This window comes from Hippopotamus amphibius, chromosome 1, assembly GCF_030028045.1.
Source record: "Hippopotamus amphibius kiboko isolate mHipAmp2 chromosome 1, mHipAmp2.hap2, whole genome shotgun sequence".
Lineage (NCBI taxonomy): Eukaryota > Metazoa > Chordata > Mammalia > Artiodactyla > Hippopotamidae > Hippopotamus > Hippopotamus amphibius.
In genome coordinates this window covers 110,717,074-110,728,600 of record NC_080186.1, presented here as the reverse complement: position 1 = coordinate 110,728,600, position 11,527 = coordinate 110,717,074, and the positions used below count along the sequence as shown (strand labels likewise).

The 11,527-nt window shown below is 50.3% G+C and overlaps 2 non-coding genes across 2 annotated transcripts; both read left to right on the top strand.

Annotated features, from left to right (window-relative positions):
* The first annotated feature begins 3,480 nt into the window (after nucleotides 1-3,480).
* On the top strand, nucleotides 3,481-3,644 carry LOC130843655 (U1 spliceosomal RNA). The gene has a single exon (XR_009051079.1). It is a non-coding gene; the product is annotated as a U1 spliceosomal RNA (small nuclear RNA).
* A 6,433-nt stretch (nucleotides 3,645-10,077) lies between these two features.
* Nucleotides 10,078-10,151, top strand: TRNAN-GUU (transfer RNA asparagine (anticodon GUU)). Its single transcript has one exon. It is a non-coding gene; the product is annotated as a tRNA-Asn (tRNA).
* The last annotated feature ends 1,376 nt before the right edge of the window (nucleotides 10,152-11,527 follow it).

Genomic DNA, 11,527 nt, shown 5'->3' with positions numbered 1-11,527 from the left:
TTTCCCCAGATTTAGGCACAGATTCCTCACCAGCAGCCAAATGCTCGTCTGTGGATCTGGAGAGTCCAAGGGAGAGAAGTCATCCAGGAGAAGAGGAAACGCAGGCCACATGGGGTCATGGGGTCACCCTGAAGAATGTGAATCCAGCTATCCCAGGTCATTCTAGGTTGACATTTTTGAAGATGTCAAACTTCTTGGAAAGAAACTCTAAGAAGATCCTTGGTGCACGTCATTGTAGCAAATTATGCGATGAAATCCTAAACCAGGTGATCAATCCTCATTCCAAAGTCATGGATCAGCCTTAAGAAGGGCAAGCAGGTTGTGGGTATTAACTAAAGGAAATGAACAAAACTGGGGCAGATCCCACAAAGGCCCAGGTAGGAGAAGCAGCTTAGGCCAATGGCTAAGTAATCATCTGTATTAGTCAGCTCAGGCTTCCAGAGAAAAATACTACAGACTGGGTGGCTTAACCAGAAATCTCTTTTCACACATTCTGGAAGCCCAATATCACGATCAGAAGTTCCTGCCAATTCAGTTTCTGGTGCGAGCGCTCTACCTGGCTTGCAGAAAGCAGATGCCTCCCTGGGTCCTCACAAGGCCTTTTCTCCTTGCTTGAGCTGGGGTAGGGCAGGAGCCCAAGCTCTCTGGTATCTCTTCACTTAAGCACACTAATTCTATCAGATCAGGGCCCCAAGCTTATGACCTCATTTAATTTTAATTATCCTTAAAGGCCCCTTCTCCAAATACAGCTCCACTGGGGATTAGGATACAAGATACGAATTTTTTGGGGGGGATACATACAATCAGATCATAACACCCTCCACAGCCTCCTCCTCCCATGAAGGCTCTGGTCTCTTAGCTCTGCTCACTGGGAACTTCCCAGGCACTGGGTCCTCCTATTCCTCTCCTCACAGACTTCCTCCTTCTCTCTCTCTGACCCAGATGCCTCCACATGAGGCACAGCTGTTGCCTGGCTGACACTCAAAGGCAGTGGACTGACTTGCATTCACCTGGATGACTTTCAGAAGACAGGGGCCACCACTGACTGATATGCTTGCAGAAATGTGTTCACCGAGGAGACGGGCTGTGGTGGCAGAATAATGCTTCCCCAAAGATGTCCACATCCTGGTCCCTAGAGTGTGTGAACATGTTACCTGACATGGCGAAAGAGACTTTGCAGGTGTGATTACATTCAGGCCCTTGAGATGGGGAGGTTGTCCTGGAGGGCCCCATGGAATCCCAAGGGTCCACGTAAGTGAAAGGGAGGAAGAAGAGTTGGGGTCAGAATAATGCGTTCTGAGAATGACTTGATCATCCGTGACTGGCTCTGAAGACGGAAGGGGGTTATGAGAGTAGAATGTGGGCACCTTCCAGAGGCTGGAAAAGGCAAAGAAAGAGATCCTCCCCTAGAGCCTCCAGAAAGGACCTCAACCCCACTGTCACATTGATTTTAGCCCAGTGAGATGCATCTTGGAATTCTGATCTCCAGAACCATAAGATAATAAATGTGCGTGGTTTTAATTCACTAAGTGTGTGGTAATGTGTTACAGTAGCAACAGGAAACTCCTACAGTGGACATCGGTGGCCATTTGTTACCATGGCTGTAGACCAATTACTCTAGCCCCAGAAATGTGAACTTTCAAGCTTGTCAATTCTCAGTGGAGATAATGTAAATAATACTGGATGGTGTACCAAACCATCCCCTTATAAGAGGCTGAAACCCTCACCCTGTGCTCAGGGATAAACATCTAGTATGCTCCGAGGCTGGGTGGTACACGCGTGTATATTTGAGACAGGGTTGCATGGCCTTGGGCACTGGATTTACAATGTTCTCCACGGGGCTAGCTGCAGGGGGTTTTATCTGAACCCCCTGCCTGTGTATGAGGAGCTTCCCACATTCCACAACTTTTAAGGATCACATACTGGCTTTCACAGTTTTCCTAGGGGCTAAGATGTGGGTCTATTACCAAGAGCTGGCCAATCCCCATGAGTAACAATGACCCCAGCATTTGACAGGAGTTGAGAGGCACAAGGAGTAGGCCCTGGGGAAATTCTTCCCGTCCCGTGCAACAGAAGACTCTCCCCACCTCCAGATCCTTAGTTTAACACCGACCAGGTGCAGCAGAAGTCGCAGAGCCATGGGCAGTGTCTAGTGTCCAGGGCCAGTAGTGTCACCTGTGCAGAGCCACAGGGGTTGTCACTCAGCAGGGGGCACCCGTGCCCTTCCCGTTTGGTCTGTGTGCTCCCTTCCATTGGCCTTGCTTATTCCTCCCTGTTTGTAGAGCCTGGTTCTCCAGTTGGCTGGAGAGTCTCTGAGCTAGCACTATCCCTTGAAGAAAGTATATTTCAGAGGATAGGAGCCAGAGTCTATTTCTGATGGCTGCAGAGAGAGAAAGGAGGGGAAAGGGAGAAAGCAGGGAGGAGGAAAGGAAGCTTCTTCCTGGAAGTTGGCTGGGTGCTGAGTTCCTCTGCGTCCAGGATTCTCCGCAAGAGTCACTTTCCCCCTTAAGCCAGAGGCACCCTCAAGGATCCAGTCACTCCACTCCTTGCTCTCTGGTCTGAAAACACAAGCTGGCTTCCTTCTCCAGCCTCCGCGGCCCCGGCCCCCACCCCCACCCGCAGGGCGAACCAGTCTTACCCAGAAAGAGAAAACAAATCAACAAACAAACCAACCGCACTCTCCAAGCAAACACGTCATCTTTCTAACCCCTTCTTTTGGTCATCCGCTTCTTTTTCAGAATCTTCATTTCCCGTATTCTGTATGGTGAGGAAAGCAAAAGCACGGTCCCTGGGGCACCACGAGAACCAAGTAGGAAGGACGTGCACAGACAATACACCGAGCAGCACTGTGGGAGGCAACCTTGAATCTGTGTGTCTATGCACAGGACACAGACATGTGCTTTCATTGTGTTCCTATAAATATATACCTGTAGCCCTTGCCTTACGACTTCTTTACTACTAACAAACATTTTGGGTCAGTCACACACGATCCCGGAATTCCCCTCCTCGGTGTGTAACGCAAGACAGGAGGGAAGAATGCCAGGAGGCTGGCAGAACCCGCCAGTATTTCAGATGAAAGCTTGGAGGTCCGTTACCTACGTGGGCGGAAATCACGACGTCACGTCCCCTTTCGGCAGCCGATGCGCCCATTGGTCATCTGGGCAGGGGTGGGAGGGGAGATGACGGCCCAGGAACCCGGCGTGGGTGGGAGGAGAGGAGCCGCCTTAGAGGTCAGGGATGGGGCTTGGCTTATGTAAATTTTGCAGCGCGGGGGTGCCATTTCTGGCCAGCCACTCCCCGGGCTGTGGAAGTGTTCCGGAGATGTTGCTCGGATTTTCTTAGGAGAGTTGTTTGGAGGGGCGTGGAAGAGGAGGGGGTGCGGGGGGTGGTGGAGGGGCTGGGGTGGGGGTTGTGGCAAAGTGAGCGTGTGTGTACAGTGGAAGAGCCTAAGGCTGTGCGGGGGCGGGGAGCAAAACGTTCATACTTACCTGGCAGGGGAGATACCATGATCACGAAGGTGGTTTCCCCAGGGCGAGGCTCACCCATTGCACTGGGGGTGTGCTGACCTCTGCGATGTCCCCAAATGCGGGAAACTCCACTGCGAAATTTGTGGTACTGGGGGACTGCGTTCGCGCTCTCCCCTGGCAATGGATACAAAAAGACAGATAAATCCAAGCAACTGCGATAGTGGGTGTAAAAGCGGTTGAGCAAGGACTGTGACCTTCTCGCTTATCCCAGAGTTTTGCATTTTTTTTTTTAATCTTTTTCTCTAGCGCACTGGGTAAAGATGGTAGATAAGCCAGTAATGCTTCAATGAAAACTGGGAGGTCTGCATCACGGCCAATGCCTAGCCAGGTTCTTTCTTTCCCTGCACAAACCAAACACAGGCTTTTGTTACCACTGCAGATATAAGTTTCTCTGCAGATTTAAGCTTCAAGGGGTTTTCCTACTTCAGGATTTCATTCTGACTGTGGAGCTCTGTTCTATACCCTGCAAAAATCTTGCACAATCTTCACTGGTGTTTCCAACTTGGACTTCAAAGTAGGGGTGGCCCACCATACACACTCATAAGGACCTGGGTTTATCCTCCTGCCAACAACAACAGAAAACGTGAAACAAAGACTTTGAAGAGACTGGGGCATCAGGTGAAAAAGGACAGTGTGTGGTTCCGGAGAGGTGGTGGGAAACAATGGCTCCAATTTACTGTCTGCAGAGAGTTTCCAAGCAAGGCACTCCAGGGCAAACTGAAAAGGAGCCCGGTGGACCTTGCTGAGTTGAGGACACTGAACCTGAAGTCCAGGGAGGCCAAAGGAGCTAGGGTCCACAGAACAGACTCCCAGAGGGGAGAGAGATGCTGAAAGTAACTCAGAGAGAACTGCAGAGGAGATCCCTCCTGCGTGCAGCACAGTACTGATCAGTGCAGCCCTGGCAGGAAACTCCCCAAGGTCAGGGGGAGAGCTTTGACAGGATCAGAGAACAGTGCCTGGCACTCACACAGATAGTGCTTGTCCCCAACAGATAGACTGCAAGGAAGAAAACAAAACAGACAGACAAAACCTCTCAATTCATGAGGGCGTGGGGTGGAGTACTCAGGAATGTCTTGCCTCAGGAGGGCAACTAGTTAGCCATAAACTGAGTGCTGCTCAGAACCACTTAGTGAATCATCAAAGCACGACCTGAAAGGATCAAACTGTTTGCAAGTAACTTGAATGCATCCCTGAAGAAAGCCCAACGTTTACAGGAACACACAACTCTCCATCATCCAACAAGGCAACATTCACACTATCTGGCATTCCATCAGAGATTCGGAGGTATCCAAACAGGCAGGGCAAATGACCCATAATGCAGAGACACACCGATCATGTGCAAACGACCCAGAGCTGACACCGGAGAAGGACATTAAAACATTTATTCCAACTGTATTCCGTAACTTCAAACAGTTCAGTAGACACATGGGAAACATAAAAAAGACCCAAGTGAACTTTAAGAGATACAAAAAGAAAAAAAGAAAAAAAAAGATGAAAACTACAACGTACTGCAAGGGATTAACAGCGAGCAATTAGAAAATGCAGAAAACAAAATTTTTTTAAAATCATTTATTTATCAAGAGAAACTATTCCTTAGCCCAGATATTCATAGTTCACAGTTTCACAGTTCAGGAATACAGGTAAGTGCCAAACTTCCATGAAACTCAACCCAAAGAAATTATATGGCACTTAGAATGCTCCTTCAGGAACAGTCTGCCTTTATATTCCAAAATCACTTTGCACTCTGAAAGATACCAGCCTTCCTCATCTCCTCAAAATCTTTCATGGAATCATAATTTCTGTAGAAATCTGCATATGCCTTCTTTCTTGGTTCAGCCACAGCAAACTTACACAAAGTTGCAACTCCCAGGGAGACAATGAATGCTCCAACCATATGAAATCGCAGACGCGTGGCCAGAAGGCCACGCATCTGAGGTTTCATCAAAGAACTGGAAGCCATGGTAGTTTTTCTCCTTGACAGCTCAACGATGACGTCCTTCCAGACAGATGGAGAAATGGACCAGAAGAAACAAATTTTTTTTTTTTGAAGGTGGCAAAACAACAGTAATTGTTGACTTAAGTACAGAGGAAGGAGCAAACCCTTCTAATGAGTTCATTAGGTGCACAGGCAGCTTCCTAAAAGGTTCCTGGCAGCACCCACTTATCCAGCACGGAGCACAGCTCTGAGATGCCACCAAGGAAGGGGCTCGCCCACCAGGGAGTTCTTGTATTAAATACCCAGGTCGAAATAATGTGGGCCCCGTTTGCAAGGAGTTGAACTTTGTCTTGGGTTGGCAGTAATGTAGGAGGTCCATCCAGCTCCTCAGAGGGGAATGCAAAGATTTTCTGTGATTCTGTTTTCCTAGTCATCCAGTCAAGGCCTGGTCTGTGGCTCGGTGTGGTGGGGTGCCAGCCCAGTGAGTGCTGGCAGTGGTGACGTCATGAAGCATTACCCACGAAAGGGTGTGGGTCCTCTGAAGTCCAGGATTTGAGGAATGGCCTGAGGACAGATTATGCTATTTTTAGTCGTCATGTTGAGCCCACTGTAAAACAGCTGCTGTGAGGAGAATCATGTCTGAGAGGGAATGCAGGCATCTCCATCTCTTTTCCCCCCCCAGTTCTGGATGGAGCTGGAAGGAGTTAAGGTACTCTTTAGACCAAGGCATGGCAGTTTTCTAGGCATGCTTAGAGATGTAGGTGCTCTTCCTGGAAGGCTAGATTATCCACCACTTTCAGTGCGTCACCACTTAGAGATCTTTGGGTCGGCCTGTTGCCTCCTGCACCAGTGCAGCTTTGTGAGGCCCTCACTGTTGTCTAATCCAGCCTGTGTCCCCTCCTCATCACACCCCAGCAGGTGCCCTGATCCCAGCGAGGGCTTCTTCTCATTGCCTCCCAAATTGGCCATAACGTAATTTTTTTGTGTGTAGTTGATTTACAGTGTTGTGTTAGTTTCAGGTGTACCACGAAGAGACTCGGTTATATTGGGTTGGCCAAAGAGTTGGTTCGGGTTTTTCGGTAACAAACTTCAGAAGAAACAGATTTGAATAGGAATTGCATTGACTCTGCAGATCACTTTGAGTGGAAAGCCACAGTCCCAAATGAAAGGGTGCAGGCGCCCTGAGACCAGGCGGTGAATACTCCGCTTTGGGGGTGCCGCGCAAGTGGTGCACAGAGCCTGATTGCCGACGTCAGAGCTTGAGTAAGAGATTCCCCCCATCCGTGTGCGTGTGCCTTCATCCTCTGGCAGCTGCCCTGGAATGTACAAGGCGGATGACTTAGCAAGGGCAGCCCTCCAGGGGGTGCCAAGAGACCGGGGCACCAGGGTTAAAAACCGGGATGAACGCGCGTACTGGGGATCCGCTGGGTGGAGATTACAGGAGAGTTCAGGCAGTGGGGCGCGGGGGAGGCACTGCAAGGGCAGACGCATAAAAGCGGCGGCTGAGGGCCCGCTAATCAGATGCCAAGCCAAGTTCGTCCCTCAGTGGGCTCGAACCACCAACCTTTCGGTTAACAGCCGAACTCGCTACGTGATTGCGCCACAGAGACAAAAGGCTGCGGGGTTTTGTTGTAACATCCTGGAATCAGAATGCATTCCCCCGTTCTTTCCAACCCAGCGGAAAATAGAGTCAAATGCCTGTATCTTGTCCAACCTCGCTGGCCCCAGAGGCATTGAGTCTCGTCCCTCAGGAACGTCCGGCCGTGGACACCGAGCCCGAGTCAGCTGCGGGCTCCGACGGAACAACGCCAGGGCCACGACCATCCTCGCCTGCTCCTGGCCGCCCCCCGTTCCGCGGGACGACTGCAGCCTCTCTCGGGCCAAAGTCCCCGGTTTCCCACTCGTGATCCGCCTTACTCGTCGTGCTCACCGCAAGTCCCCCCTCACCCCACCCCACCCCCAGGTCCAGTGGTCGGGCGGGAGAAAGGACAGCAACCGGCTGTGTCCCCACCGTGCTGCCTCCTCTTGGCGCTTCCAGAGAAGGACTCCACGAGGCACGACCTGGAGTTTGCGCACCAGGCAGCCCCTCGCCCGGAACAGGGCCTGGCATCCAGCCGGTGCCCAATAAATGTCTGGCTGAGGATGCATTCCGCCGCAGGGGCCGGAGGTGGTGGGTCCACCGAGAATTCTTATGCCACCTCTAAGTTTTTAGTCCTAGAGGAACGTAAAAAAGTTCTATAAAGTCCAAGAGGGCACCACTTGGACCGGCTCTGAGCTCCCCATGTAAGACGGTACGCCGGCCTCAGCCTGCGGGTGCAGGTGTCATGTCTGAGAGGGATGAAGGAGGAAAGCTTCAAAGTAGAAAGACGGTTGGGGTAGGCAATCTGGAGTATGAGGGAGAGAGGGAGAGAGACTGGTTCATCTCTAGCCATCTGCTTACCTCCAGTGCTAAGGTCGACCCGACCACCGCTCCGTGGATCCCCCGGTGGAGCACAGTGGTCGCGGTGTGATTGGTGCGGTGATGGAAGCCTGGCTGCTTGGGTCTGAATTCGAATCCTAACAGAGAACCGGCTTCCCGTGCCTGATCACCGCCGGCAATAGCCTGTGGGTCTACCTTTTGGACTTGGTGGCTTGCCCCCTACTGCCCACAGAGCAGGTGGGCGAGGGGACGCGGCGCACACCTCACCGGGGGACTCAAGCTCTGAGGCGGCCCAGACTTCGCCCGAGGCCCCCAAGGCCTGAAGTCAGCATCCCCTCCAGGTCCCCCCTGCGCTGAGAAGAGTGCCTGGGGCTCCAGGAACAAACTTCTCCTCTGTCTAACTGGGGACTTGGCTGGGTTGGTCAGAATCTACCCTTTTCTGGCCTCATGGGGCCGAGCGCCCCCTGCAGGGGCCTCGAGGGGTCGCTCTGTTCCTGCCGATTGGATTTTGGCTTGCAAAGAACAAGGGCTCAGGCAGATTTTGATTTCCCTGGCTTAGGCTGTGCAGGCTGATACAAGCAAGGCTCAGGGGCTGCAGCCACCCAAACAAGGAACCTCTCCTGTCTGTCGTCGTCTTTGTGAATGGCTAGCTCCTATACATAGAAAAATCCGCAATAACCCACACAACAGAAAACTACCAGTCAACAAACGAATTCTGTAGAGTGGCAGAGTACAGATAGGCAAAAATCAGTTGTATATCTATACATTAGAAGTGGAGAATCTGAAAAAGAAATTAAGAAAACAATTCGATTTAAGATTGAAGAGGAAAATTAGAAGTTTGGAATCAGCTAGAAATAACTTCATGCTTGCTCTGCTTTTGTAAAATCTGCTTGCTGCAACCAAGATAAGAACAGATGACCTAGCAATCAACTGTAACCTTAAGATGTTCTGATAAATATGGAATGTTCTGCTCTTGCTCCTGCAAGTTTCTGTTTGGAAACCCTCTGCGAGGGACCCATAACAACTCCCACTCTGTAACTGCCCACAACCTATAGTAAGCAGGTAACCAATCAACCAAAATGCTAAGGGGGCCGCCGGCTTAATAAATCTGAGTTCTCCAGCTCTCCGAGTGTGGTGCTTGGTTTCTCGACAGACCGATTCGATTTCTGCAACAAGATAGCACCCAAAAGAATGTAATATTTATGAATTGAATTAACATATACAAGGAGGTGAAACTTGCACACTGAAACCCACAAAACATAGTTGCAAGTGATGAAAGCATACCTAAGGAAATGGAAAGACAGCTTCCACAGATCTCTCTCCCTCTCTCTCTCCCTTTCTCCATCATACTTGAGGTTGCCTACTCCAACCGTCTCTCACCTTAGCAGCTTTCCTCCTTCATCCCTCTCAGACATGACACCTGCACCCACAGGCTGAGGCCACTGCACCGTCTTGGATGGGAGCTCAGAGCTGGTCCAGGTGGTGCCCTCTTGGACTTTCTAGAACTTTTACCTGGTTCTAAATCAGCTGCCAGAAGAAAGGTTTTGAAGAGCAGCCGATTGGAAAACTCTAGGTTCCTCTAGGACTAAAAACTTAGAGGTGGCATAAGAATTCTCGGTGGACCCACCACCTCCGGCCCCTGCGGCGGAATGCATCCTCAGCCAGACATTTATTGGGCACCAGCTGGACGCCAGGCCCTGCTCCGGGCAAGGGGCTTCCTGGTGCGCAAATTCCAGGTCGTGCCTCGTGGAGTCCTTCTCTGGAAGCGCCAAGAGGAGGCAGCACGGTGGGGACACAGCCGATTGCTGTCCTTTCCCCCACACGACCACCGGACCTGGAGGTGGGGTGGGGTGAGGGGGGACTTGCGGTGAGCGCGACGAGTGAGGCCGATCACTAGTGGGAAACGGGAGACTTTGGCCCGAGAGAGCCTGCAGTCGTGCTGCGTAGAGGGGCTGCTTTTAAGGAGGCCAGGAGCAGGCGAGGATGGTCGTGGGCCCGGCGTTGTTTCATCGGAGCCCGCAGCTGATTCGGTCTCGGTGTCTACGGCCTGACGTTCCCGAGTGACAAGACTCAGTGTCTCTGGTGCCAGCGAGGTTGGACAAGATAGTGGCATTCTACTCTGTTTTCCGCTGGGGCTGGAAGGGACGGGAAATACATTGTTTCCAGAATGTTACAGCAAGATCTCGCAGCCCTATGTCTCTGTGGCGCAATCGGTTAGCACGTTCGGCTGTTAACCGAAAGGTTGGTGGTTCGAGCCCACCCAGGGACGAGCTTCGGCCTAGAATCGAAGGAGGTCTCAGCTGCCACTTTTCCGTGTCTGCCCAATTGCCCTTTCAGTTCCTCCCCAGCGCCCTTCTTCAGGAATCTCCACCCAGCCCAGCTGATCCCCAGCACGCTCCTTCCTCCCGGTTTTTAACCCTGGTGCCCCTGTGTCTTGGCACCACTCCATGGAGGGCTGCCCCTCACTAACTCATCTGCCTTGTACATTCCAGGGCACCTGCCAGAGGATAAAGGGACATGCACACGGGTGGGGGGAATCTCTTACTCAAGCTGGGATGTCGGCAATCAGGCTCTGTGCACCACCTGCACGGCACCGCAACGCGCAGTATTCACGGACCAATCTCAGACGCCTCCACCCTTTCATTTGAGACTGTCGCTTTCTTTTTTCCTTTATTGCCCCACCCCAGGTACCATAATCCAGGTTCAGAACACTGCTTTCGATTCCCTCCAGCCCTGCTTCAGACAACCCTCCCTCAAGCCCCAAGCAATATTAATCTGCTTTCTGCCTCCATAAGTTTCTTTTCTGGACATTTCAGATAAATGGAATAAATCAATATGTAGTGCTTTGTGACTGGCGTCTTTCACTTAGCACAATGTTTCTGAGGTTTATCCATGCTCTGGCTTGAGTTTCTTTGCTTTTTATTACTGAGTAGAATTCCACTGTGTAAATATACCACATTTCAGGTGCCATTCACTAGTTGATGGGCATTTCAGTGTTTCCTGTTTTTTGATTTTGTGGGTGTTTTTCTTTTGGTTTTGCTATTATAAATAATGCTGCTATAAATACATTGAACAATCTGCACCTATGTTTCATTTCTCTTCAATAGATATAAAGAAGTGGAATTGCTGGGTTTATGGTAAGCTTATGCTTAACTTTTGAGAAACTGTCAAACTGGTTTCCAAAGTGGCTGTATCATTTTTACATTCTGACCAGCAACATCTGAAGGTTCAGTTTCTCCACCTTCTCACAAGCACTTGCTATGGTCTATCCTACTTAAACATAGCCATCCTAGTCGGGGAAAAGTGATATCTTGTTGTTTTAATGTGCATTTTCCCAATGGACAATGACATTGAGCACCTTTTCTTAAGATTATGACCCATGTATTTGTCTTCTTGGGGAAAATGTCTATTCAAGTCTTTGGCTGATTTGAAAAATTGTGTTGCATCTTTCTATTGAGTTGAAGTAGCTCTCTAGCAATTGTAAATACAATTCCTTCATTGGCAATTTGATATGCATATATTTTCTCCTATTCTGTCACTTGTCCTTTCATTTTCTTAATGCTGTCTTTTGAGGCAAAGTTCTCAATTTTCATGAAAGTTCTCTTCTATATAACACGTTTGCTGTAGTATCTTAGAACTCTTTGC